This window comes from Lepidochelys kempii, chromosome 2, assembly GCF_965140285.1.
Source record: "Lepidochelys kempii isolate rLepKem1 chromosome 2, rLepKem1.hap1, whole genome shotgun sequence".
NCBI lineage: Eukaryota > Metazoa > Chordata > Testudines > Cheloniidae > Lepidochelys > Lepidochelys kempii.
In genome coordinates this window covers 20,286,896-20,299,122 of record NC_136381.1, presented here as the reverse complement: position 1 = coordinate 20,299,122, position 12,227 = coordinate 20,286,896, and positions in this window count along the sequence as shown.

Below are 12,227 nucleotides of genomic sequence, written 5' to 3'. Positions count from 1 at the left end.
AAAGCTGAGCACATCTGTAAGTCTTTGCAGGATTGGCGCCTATGACTGTAAGCTCTTTGGAGCAGGGACTGTGTTTATATGGTGTTAGGATATAGATATTCAGGCCTGTCTGTAAAGGCCTAGACTCTAAGAATTTGCATGTATTCTTATCACTTAGCTAGTTATAGAGGTATAAAAGAAAGAATCAAAATCACTGTCTGCTGGCGTAAGGGCTTTCTCTTACTGTGACAGTCTGAGGCCCTGTTCTTAGGCTAAGGCCTTTGGCTAAACAGCAGAGGCAGCCATAAGCTGGGAAGCGAATGGTCACATCCTCACATTCCAAACTAGTCACACTGAAATAAGTCAATCTGGGGCTGTTGGAAAGGTGATCTGATCTATCACCTCCAGAGAAAGGGAAGAGCCTAGAGGATGTAAAAGGAAGTTTAGTTTGATAGTTTTCTGTTCCATAAGAACTCACTTATCAATAGACACAGCTGGGAAACCCTTATGTCTTTATAGATGTAGTTGTGAAATCCTCACTTCTGTATTGTTTTGTCATTATAGTTCCCATTTCCCTATTGTTTGTCTGTATAATCTCTGTCTGGTTCTGTAATTGTTTCTGTCTGCTGTATAATTAAGTTTGCTGGGTGTAAACTAATTAAAGTGGTGGGATATAATTGGTTAAATAATCTTGTTACAATATGTTAGGATTGGTTAGTTAAATTTCAGTAACGTGATTGGTTAAGGTATAGCTAAGGAGAACTCAAGTTTTACTATATAGTCTTCAGTCAATCAGGAAGTAAGGTGGGGGAATGGGAACAGGGAATGGGGGTGGGGAAATTGGAATCATGTTTGGCTAAGGGTAGGAATGGGAACAGAGAAACAGGTAAGGCTCTGTGGTGTCAGAGCTGGGAAGGGGGACACTAAGGAAGGAAACTGGAATCATGCTTCCTGGAAGTTCACCCCAATAAACATCAAATTCTTTGCACCTTTGGACTTCGGGTATTGTTGCTCTCTGTTCATGCGAGAAGGACCAGGGAAGTAAGTGGGTAAAGGAATAAGCCCCCTAACATCTGGCTCCTAGAAGAATATGATATAGATCCTGATTGGGTCTTTGGGATACCACCATAATACAAATGTTAAGGGAAGGATAAGAAAGGAAGTATATTCAGTGGTTAGAGTGCTAGCTTGAGTCTTGGATAGGGCTACCAGATGTCCCGATTTTATAGGGACAGTCCCGATAATTGGGGCTTTTTCTTATATAGAGGCCTATTACCCTCCACCCCCTGTCCTGATTTTTCACACTTGCTAGCTGGTCACCCTAGTCTTGGGAGACCAAGGTCCAATTCCCTGCTGTGCTGCAGATGTCCTGCATGACCTTGAGCAAGTCACTTAGCCTTTCTGTGCTTCAGTTCCCCATCTGTACAATGGGGATAATTGCACTCAATCTTTCTCATGAGGGGTGTTGTGAGGATACTTATATTAAAGCATGTGTTCAGATACTATATTGATGGGGACCATATAAGTAACTGAAAAGAGGCACAAAAGGGCATTGAAGCCTCTTTGCATCCTCCCTCTCAATGCTGGGTTTTTCTCTTTTCCGGTTCAGCCCACTATGCAAGATAGAACAGCCTAAGGGCTGCTCTAATTTACACCAATAACCAATGGGCTATCCCAGCACCTACCAGAGCACAGGGACTCAACACCCACACTTCCCCCTTTTTCCTGGCCACACTGTCACACCAGCTACAAGGAGGGGCAGTGGTGCAAAAGCAGCTATGCAGGCAGCTCATGTCAGTGTGGCATCATAAAGGTGTCCTAACAGAATCAAAGATATGGCTTATGCTTTGACTGCAAGGCAGTCCTGGACACAGGCTCTGACTTTTGTTTCTGCCGGCGGGTGCTTTCTGCCTTCCCATTTCACTGTGTGCCATACACGTGCTCCTGCCATCTACTGGAACTTTTGGCTGGCAGGATGGTGACATATCAGCGCACAACTTCTCTGTGCCTTTAGTGATTTCAAACTCTGCTAGAAGGAATTCTAGTGCCGGTGGGAAGTATTGGCTTGACAGGCCTCGGGGATGAAATCCTCTTCAAACTGGTACAGCAAGGGAAGTAGCACCACAAGCCTCCCCATTTTCCCACTAATTGCCTTAACCCTGTCCTAGAGTGACCAGCTCTAATGGGCAGAGAGGTGTTCAGTCTCCATGGCCCATGCACTCCTTGGCCTCTGTGCTGAGGGTCCCAATCAGTGCCTGCTGGGAAGAGGATGTTTGCACTGTGGGATCCCTGTATTTAACTTGAGTTCATTTGCATGCTGCATTCCTGCTGGATTAACATTATTTGATGACAAAGAGACAACAAGAAGGTGTCACAATCATGAAATATAATTCTTCTTGCTAGCAGTCAGTGAGATTTTTCCCAGTTAGCCATTGTACCACTTGTACTCTGGAAAGAAGAAGGGCTAAATTTCTGTTGTATTTTTAAATAAATGTTGAAATAAATAATTTCTTTCAAAAAAATGTTGACCAGTCTGGTTGGTAGAAAGGGCAGTCAGTCTTATGACTGACAGCTCTCCTGACAATCTCTTCTCTATTATTTATTTATAGCCAAGTAGAATTGGGGCCCCATTCTGCTAGGCACTGTAAAGTAGGAAATATCATTACACCCATTTTACAGCTGAGGAACTCAGGCACAGAGAGATTAAACGATTTATCTAAGGACACTTGTGGCAGAGCCAGGAATTGAATACGGGGCTTACCCATGAGTCTCTCCTTCTGCCTGCAGACTCTGCATAGCTCTCTATGTACAGCCATTGAGAGAGGGGATAAAGCCACAGGGGGAAAAAATCATATTGAGAATTCTTTGTTTCTGATTTTCCCTGCACTCAATTAACTTCAAGCAGAGAAACAGGCATTTAATCTTTCCTGCTGAATCATTAGGTACCTCTAGTTGTGGGTACAGCTGCATTGACTCCTCTGTTGGGTGAAGATGACAAATGCTAAGAATAGTGGGAGCCTAGACTCTGCTTCCCCAACACCAGGAAACAGGTACAAACCACCTGAAAATTACTATGGCACCCCAGAGGGAACTGTGCCTCTAAGATATTTATCCCTGCCACCATACTATCTTTAATGGATTTATCCTCACATCACTGTGAGGTGTGGTGGTACTTTTATGCCCAGTCTACATATGGGGAACCAAGGCACAGAGAGACTAAGGGATTTGCCCAAGGTCACACAGGAAATCTGTGGCTGAGCAAGGAGTTGAAACTGGGTCGTCCAAGTCCTAGGCTAATATTCTAACCACTGACCCATACTTCCTCTCCCCTGTGCTGCTCCTAAGGGTGGCTCACCTTAATGCTGCCTCTTACACAGGGCTTGTGGTGAAGACATAATTTAGCTCAAACTGTGTGCCCATTGGGTTGCATGCTCAAAAGTTGGAATTTGAAGCTAGACAAATTCAGACTGAAAATAAGGCATAAATTGTTAACAGGGAGGGTAATTAATCATTGGAACAATTTACCAAGGGTTGTGGGGGATTTTCCATCACTGACAATTTTAAAATAAAAATTGGATGTTTTTCTAAAAGATCTGCTCTAGGAATTATTTTAGGGAAGTTCTCTGGCCTTTGTTAGACAGGAGGCCAGATTAGATCATCACAGTGGTTCCTTCTGGCCTCGGAATCTATGAATTTATGAAAAAACCTGGTATATTTTCATGCGCAGTGAAAGCTGGCAACAGTCCGATACAAATCAGGTAAACTTAGGTGCTCAGCTACCATGTTGATGGGCCTGGTATACGAACTTTAATAGAAGAGAAGAGATCTCAGCTCTCAGCGACTAGCTGTGCAGAAGGACACGCAGCACTGTTGACACTTTTCTACAGGCTGCTTGGAAGGTAAGCCTGTATTTTGACGGCAACATGGAATATAGAAATCTCCAGTAACAAGAAGACTATAGGTCCCTTTCCCTCACTATGTTCCTTCTGCTGGCATATCTTTATTTTTAATTCTCTATGTCCAGAAAGGTGGCTTGATTTGCCACTGAGAAATTTCATAATTAAACAAGGAATCCAGACGCTCAGAGAGGATTTGTCTGGGCACTTGCCTGAGCACAAATTTAAAATCAAGGGATTACTCAAGGCAACGTGCCAGGCACAGCTTGCCTGGCGTCACAGAGGAGAAGTCTACCTGTGTTAAACATACTCCTGTAGCTGTCGCTTTGACAGTCCAAGAGAGGTTCCCACGTGTTCGCTCACTGCAGCTGTGCTGCTGCACACAGCCGGGTGACAGTTCCCCTCAGGCTGCTCACCTGACGAGGAAAAGCGGCCCAAAAAGTTAGTCCATGAGAGCTGGAACTGTTCATAGAATCATAGAATATCAGGGTTGGAAGGGACCTCAGGAGGTCATCTAGTCCAACCCCCTGCTCAAAGCAGGACCAATCCCCAATTTTTGACCCAAATGGCCCCCTCAAGGATTGAACCCACAACCCTGGGTTTAGCAGGCCAATGCTCAAACCACTGAGCTATCCCTCCCCCCAGTTCTTCTGAGCTGCTGAGAGGATGGGACAGGTGAGACCCCCACGCAGTGCTGTCACCAAGGGAGGAAATAGGAGCTGGAAAGAAGCACTGAATCCCTGATATCCTGGCAATATTTGAACAGGCTCCCACAGCCATGTCTCTCTTCCGCGTGTGGTAAGCCCTGGGTCCAATTCTCCTCTCGCTCACACTGGTATAAATCAGGAGTAGCTGTACTGAAGAAAATAGAGCGTCATCTGTGGTGAAAGTAAAAGGAGAATGAGAGTTCTCAGATCCCAGGTGCGGTAGAAGGACTGGGGCACCTAGCTATTTGGTTTCCTATTTGAACACACATGCTTTCCCATGAGCGAAAAGGGAGGCAGCACCACGGTTCAAACAAACGTATTCTGGCCTACACCGCACTAGGATTTTGTGCATCCTTTTATTCAGTCAAGCCTTCTCAGTTCAGATTAGCTTCCTTTGCATTATATTTATCATCGCTTTGCATAGCTCGAGATGGCGTCCCGCAAGTCCTGTGAAAAATAGATTGAAAAACCCGTCTCACCAAAGCTCCCTTAAGTACTTTCTATCTACCTATCTGGATACTCTCAGGCCCCCAGTGACCTCAGAACCGAAGTGTCTTTGCTCAAAAGGCTAGCGTTTGAAGAACCAGCGGCGCTAAACAGCTAATTTATCCTCCTGCATCCTTCAACAAAGCCATTCTTCCTCTTGCTCACGGCATAAGCACGCCCGTAGAGCAAATAATACTAGTAGCACATCTATTGCTGAAGTGCTCTAACGTGCATTAACTAACTAATTTGCACAAGGGCATGAGAGAGGCAAGTATTATCCCCATTTCTATATAAGGGGAAGTTAAGACAGAGACCTAGCCAAGCCCATAGAATCTGCCCTTCAATTACAACACAGCTCAGCATCATATAAGTAGCTAGTTCAGGGAGCATTGGGCTGCTTGTAATACACAAGAAACGGAGACAAACAACAATGACCTTCATCTCCATTTATACTGTCCTGTATTGTTTATTTCAAGACAGATGGAACCTGCATGAACAGCTGGAACTTGCATGAATGGAAGTCAATAAGAGTTTTGCCCCTGACTGCAATGGGATCAGAAGCAGATCCTAGGATGGATTTATTGGGAGATGTATTTGCAAAGATAAAAAATACATAACATTTAACACCATCTAAAAATGCTTCGGATAATAGTGTCCTTTAACGGAACTCATAATGATCTGTGTAATATCACCAGCTTTATCACAGATATGCACACTGTGAGATAAAGGGACATAGGAACTGTCAAACTGGATTGGACAAGGGAGCCATCCAACCCAGTGTCCTAACCCAGTTGTCCTGTCTTTGGCAGTGGCCGGTACACAAGGGAAGGTGCAAGGACCTTTGCAGTGGGCAGTTATAAGATAACCTCTCCCCTGGGAAAATGTCTTCCTAACCCCCAATAATTAGAGATGGTCTTATGCCCTGAAGCATGAGGGTTTATGTTCCTTCCAAAACTCTTGGGGCCAGATCCTCAGCTGGTGTAAATCAGCATGGCTCTACCGAAGTCAATGGAACTAACTGATTTGCACAATCTGAGGATCTGACCCTTGGTTTTATTTTCCAATCCTTGCTACTGGAGCTCTGAATGCTCTCATTATCCATACAATCAGCCAGTCCTTATTTTTAATCCTATTGTGCTCTTAGCCTCAATGATAACTTGTGACAATGATTTAATTTAGCATTTCTTTTTAAAACAACCTAGGTGATAGGCTTGATTCATCTTGCTTTCTTCTAAACAGGAGTGCCTGTTGTAAATACTTTGGTAAATGTGTTAATTGAAATGACTATCAGACTTGTGGAAAATGAGTCATTTTGGGAGTCCCACTTTGGAAGTATGTTCACAGTGGCATGGAAATTGTGAAGAGCTACAAATCAGTTTGTTTACTATACTACAAGAGAGCCTGCAATGCATAACTTACAGCAAAACACAGACACAAACACATGCACACACATACGCTCTCAGAGATATATTTCTGGATAGATTCATTGCAACAATGGACACAGCAGGCAGGGGTGTCAGCTAACTAAACTGTAATCAATCTTTCTAATGCCTTTCAGAGTATGGTTTCATTAGAAGTCCAGGATAATCATTCACTCATCCACTGTTGAGTGGCTGGTTTTGATTTGTGTTCTTTTATTGTAGGAACTAATGTGCATCCCATAAAATCAAGAATTTCCTCCGGAAGACAGTCTTTTCGAATGTTTCCTATTTATTGCTTATGTGCTAAGAATATATATTACCTTTATTATATAGACATTACAGGGTAAAATCCAATGGGGTATTTCTACCTAATGCAGTATGCAGAATAGTAAATTCCTGTAGGTGTGAAATGAATCCCTGCTAGAATATTCACTGAGTTATCCAACATCTTTCCTCTCATGAAACAGATTAATTCACATCCCACAGAAGCCCATTAGGTATTTTTTATTACAACTCTTCAGGCGGTATCCTGCCTTCGTTTACACCTTGAATCTTGCCCAGTTTAAAGGTAGTTTGAATAAAAAAGTGGCTGTGCACAAAAACGTGCATTCTGCTTCCTATTATCTGCTGCACATCTTGGAGAACAGATCAGGTTGGGAGGGGGAAGAGGGGTTGAGTGCTTGTCCTGACTCTCAGCTATTACAAAGAAAGGAATAAAAAGAATTGGATAACCCATAAAGTAAATTCCTGTTCAAATACTGAATTCTCTCCCCTTATTTAAATCTGGAGGGGCGGGGAGGGGGGAATTGTATGTGCATTAAAGATTCACCCAAGCAGGTTTAGGTTGTACAGCTAGCATTTACCCAGAAGATCATAACAAGACTCGCTCACCTTAGCAGGAATGCAGGGGCCCTATTTTCACAGCTGAGTTCTTTTTGAGTAATTTCTCTGATGCACTAGGCACAAAAGCACATTCAACCTGGGCTCTATACGCTTTCACTATTTACAGTGGCTGATTTTTCTCCCCCAAACATTGTCACTCGGGCTGCTAGAGAATTCTTTCCCTTCACTCCCCTAATGGAGCTTGGCCTCTCAGTCTGCATGGCAGGTTTATTTCTGAGGAGTCTCCACCAGGATCTCAGTATTGCACAGCAGCTGATTCCCATTGCTTTATCCGAAACGTTTCCTTGTTTAGGGGGGCACTAACCACAATGGGCCAAATTCCTCCCTGGGTATAAGCAGGTGCAATGCCTTTGACTGGAGCACTGCCCGACCCAATACCAGGGCTGAAGTGTGGCCTCTGATTTTAAGACAGATTAATGCTGAGTAGTTGGTCATGCAATCTGACTGAGTAATATTCAGTGCCAAATGAAACTCCATCACACCTAAATAACTATGAATATTACCTTTTCCACACATAAAGTGTAGTAAGAACGACCTTGCCACATGGGATTAATGACCATCTGGGCGTAACAGCCCTTGGTACTGCAAACTTTTCCCATCTGATTACTGATTCTTTGGACCTATGTCTCCGGTCTTGGGTTCTTCACACCTGCAGTTTACACCTCTAGGCCATGCCTTCTGTCCTATAGGGAGTAAAGAACAATAAAAGAAATAGTACCCGACCGTTTATCAGCTGATTTTAAAAAGGGACATTCATACCACCTTGGGCTGTGATCACATCTCTTAAAGCAAAGCAGGGGCAAGTCTGGGGCAGTAGCTGAACAGAAAGCCCTGCTGGCAAGTCCAGGGGCTACAGTGATTCAGCAAGAGGCCTGCTTGACTTTGAGTCAACACAGAATCAGTGCTCCAGCCCGGTTTTAGAAGACATTTTGCTTCTGGAGATGCCTTCTGTTAGAACATAATAATGAGTAATATTTATTATTTGCTTGTTGCTCTATAAAGCACAAAAATAAAGACAATCCCTGCCACAACGATCTGGCCCCCTAGAATAATAGGAAGTCAAAACAAAGTCCTCCCCGCTCGTGCTCATTAGACATCCCATGGCAGTTTTTCTAAGAGTAGAGGTGCTAGTCCTAGGGACCTGGTTACATTCTAACTTGGATTCTCACTGGAGTTCTCTCAAGGAAGAAGAGAGTCTCAGATTTCAATGAAATGCAGTTACATCAGCAACATAAAGGATTAAACCAGATTCCGTGTATGTCTTAGAGCACCCCAAAACTCTGTCTCCATCACTCTTTCTAGCCTACTTCCTTTATCAATACTTGTAAGCTTCACATGATGCTCCAGTATCTTGCCTATTTAAATCCCCCCAGAAGTTTCAATTACATACAGTATTTTTCACTTCCTTTCCTAAAACTTTAAGTCAGGGGCGGGCAAACTTTTTGGCCTGAGGGCCACATTGGGTTTCCGAAATTGTATGGAGGGCCGGTTAGGGGAGGCTGTGCCTTCCCAAACAGCCAGGCATGTCACGGCCCCCACCCTCTAGCCAACCCCCCCTGCTTCTCCCCCTGATGGCCCCCCTGGGACTCCTGTCCCATCCAACCCCCCTTGTTGCCTGATGGCCCCTGGGGACTCCTGCCCCATCCACACACACACACCCCACTTTCTGTCCCCTGACCATCCCCTGACCCCCTGCAACCCCATCCACCCCTCCTGCTCCCTGTCCCCTGACCGCCCCCGGAACCCCTGCCCCTGACTGCCCCCTGCTGCCCCATCCAACCCCTCCTTTCCTTCCTGACTGTCCCCCTGGGACTCCTGCCCCATCCAACCCCCCTGTTCCCTGACCCCTTACCACGCTGCCTGGAGCACCGGTGGCGCAGCACCAGCCATGCACCACGCAGCACAGAGCACGGGGTCAGGCCGGGCTCTGCAGCTGCTCTGCCCCAGGAGCTCACGGCCCCCCGCCCAGAGCATTGCGCTGGCAGCGCAGGGAGCTGAGGCTACGGGGGAAGGGGAAAGCAGAGGAGGGGCTGGGGGGCAAGCCTCCTGAGCCATCCTCAGTGAGGGTGGCAATACCACACCAGGCCGTCCTTCCTTCTGCGCTGCTGCCTGCAGAGCCGGGCGGCCGGAGAGTGGCGGCTGCTGACTGAGGGCCCAGCTCTGCAGGCAGCAGCGCAGAAGGAAGGGTGGCAATACCACACCAGGCTGTCCTTCCTTCTGCGCTGCTGCTGGTGGCGGCTCTGCCTTCAGAGCTGGGCTCCCGGCCAGCAGCCACCACTCTCCGGCCACCCAGCTCTGAAGACAGTGTCGCCATCAGCAGCAGCATAGAAGTATTGGTAGCAATACCGTAACCCCCCCTACAATAACCTTGGGACACCCCCCCAATTCCTTTTTGGGTCAGGCCCTCTACAATTACAACACCGTGAAATTTCAGATTTAAGTAGCTGAAATCATGAAATGTATTATTTTTAAAATCCTATGACAGTGAAATTGACCAAAAGGACTGTGAATTTGGTGGGGCCCTAAATATAATGCCATAAAATCAAAGTACATTGGTCCATAAATTGAGCTCCAAAAGTAATTAAAGTAGCACGTGTGCATGCTTAAATCTTCAGAGCATAGACACCCTGTCCGATAACCAATACTAGCACTGCTAGTCAAAATTCTGTCCATCCAGGAGAAAATTCTAATATTTTGAAATTTATTCAGGATGAAAAGTTGAAATACTGAATTTGTTTTGCAAAATGGGCAGAACTGTCCAAAATATTTTTATTCCAAATATTTTGCTTCAATATTTCCAATCAAAATGAAACATTTCAACATTCCCAAATCAAACTGTCTCCTTTCAGTTTGCTGAACCGAATTGAAACGTTTCATTTCTGCTTGTTAATCTGTGTTCCCCTGAATTGCTGTAATTGGAGAGCCTCATGCCCTCATTGTCTGCTATGTGCTGGGTCCCTAGCTGGACTAGATCTCCCATAATGCACTTTGGTCACACAACTCCCATGATGCACCATGTTAGTTCAACCAAAGGAGAGACAGAGTTCTGCCATGAGAGATGTAGTCCAACCAGGGAGCCCAGTTCATGTGGAGGAGGGGAGCTTGAGGCACCAAAACTATAACTCCCAATAGGCACCAGGGTAACTCAGGCAGATACAGATTAAAGATGAATGGACCTTAAACCAAATGTTTTGATTCAGTTTGACAGACCAAAATGTTCTGATTCAGGTTGAGCCAACATGGAACAAAGGATTTTGTTTCAATTTCCCCCATGGAAAACTCAAGAAATTTTGGGGAAAAAAACAAATAGAAATTTTGATTTTATGGAAACTGCATGTTTCCAAAAAACACTGACAGAATGTTCCCAGTCAGCTGTAACTACTAGACTTTGACTTCAGTGAGACTAGTGGCATAAAGAAGGATATCTCATGTGAGTTGAGGTTGCAGCCCTGTGCCCCAATTTTCTAAATTTCATTTTCAGGCTTCAGGATTTCCTCCTGAAGTGATGCTATACAGCTGGAATTTTCAGAAGGACTCTGTTCCCACCATAGGGGCCAAATGTTCACAAGTGCTATGAATGGCAAATTTAGCTATAAGTACGTATCACTATGGGAGCTGTTGGATGTTGAGCGCGTTTGAAAATCTAGGCCCTATTTAGGTGCCTAAAGAGGAGCTTCACCCTTTTGAGGATCTGTCACGTACTGAGAGTGCTTGAAAAACTGGCTCCCACCTCTTTAACCCACCAGATATTCTTTGCGAAAAGTCAGGCTCATATCATTTTAAAGATCAGACCCACAAAGACATCAGAATGGAAACACAAATGGCTAAACTGTAGTAAATGCTCACCCAGAAGGCTACACTTGGAAGTGATATCTACCATGCAAGTGTTGCTCAAAATCTACAGTGTTATTGAATTCCCTCGTTGCTATGATAACAGTCAGGTTGTGTGGAACAGATTGAAATCTGAATGGAAAAGGAAGGAAAGAAAACTTTTTCCCTAGGAGGGTGGTGAAGCACTGGAATGCGTTACCTAGGGAGGTGGTGGAATCTCCTTCCTTAGAAGTTTTTAAGGTCAGGCTTGATAAAGCCCTGGCTGAGATGATTTAGTTGGGGATTGGTCCTGCTTTGAGCAGGGCGTTGGACTAGATGGCCTCCTGAGGTCCCTTCCAACCCTGATAATCTATGATTCTATGAATGTGGCATGTGGTGAATGACACCAGGGAGACGGTCATGTCAAAAGTTCACATACAATAAGTGATATACAATGCACTTCTAATCCATTTTCTTTATCAACAGTGCCTTCTAGCAGTAATTGGAAGGGGTTGCACAGGTCACTGGCTTAGCTATGCCACAAGAGGATATCAGGCACTGTATGAGATATCATGGCTACACACCTGTATATGTCTTATTGAGTAGCAGCTTGGATTCCTTACCCACCTGGTTTATTATTTCCACCATCATTATCACCATCAACTATGATTGTTTTGCTTTTGCTTCTCCATCAATCTTCAGTAACTGATAGGAGAACAAATACCTGCCGAATGCATGTCTGCATCAGGTATTTTATATCAGTATCAGAAAGTTGCCGAGGAGGATTTTTAGAAGTGAAAAAGAAGCCATCCTTATGTTACTGCAAAAGGCATCAGAGAAGCAACCCACTACCTGGAGTAACGTGGGGGGTGGCACCCAGGTTTAATTAAGGTGATGCTCTAGCGAAGGGGAAGTGTGATAGAGATGTTTTATCTTACCCTGCTATGCGCAATACTCCTTCCCTGCACTGTGCAGGGTCAAGCCTGTTATGAGATGCTTTTGTGATATAAGCCAGGTTTTCCCAG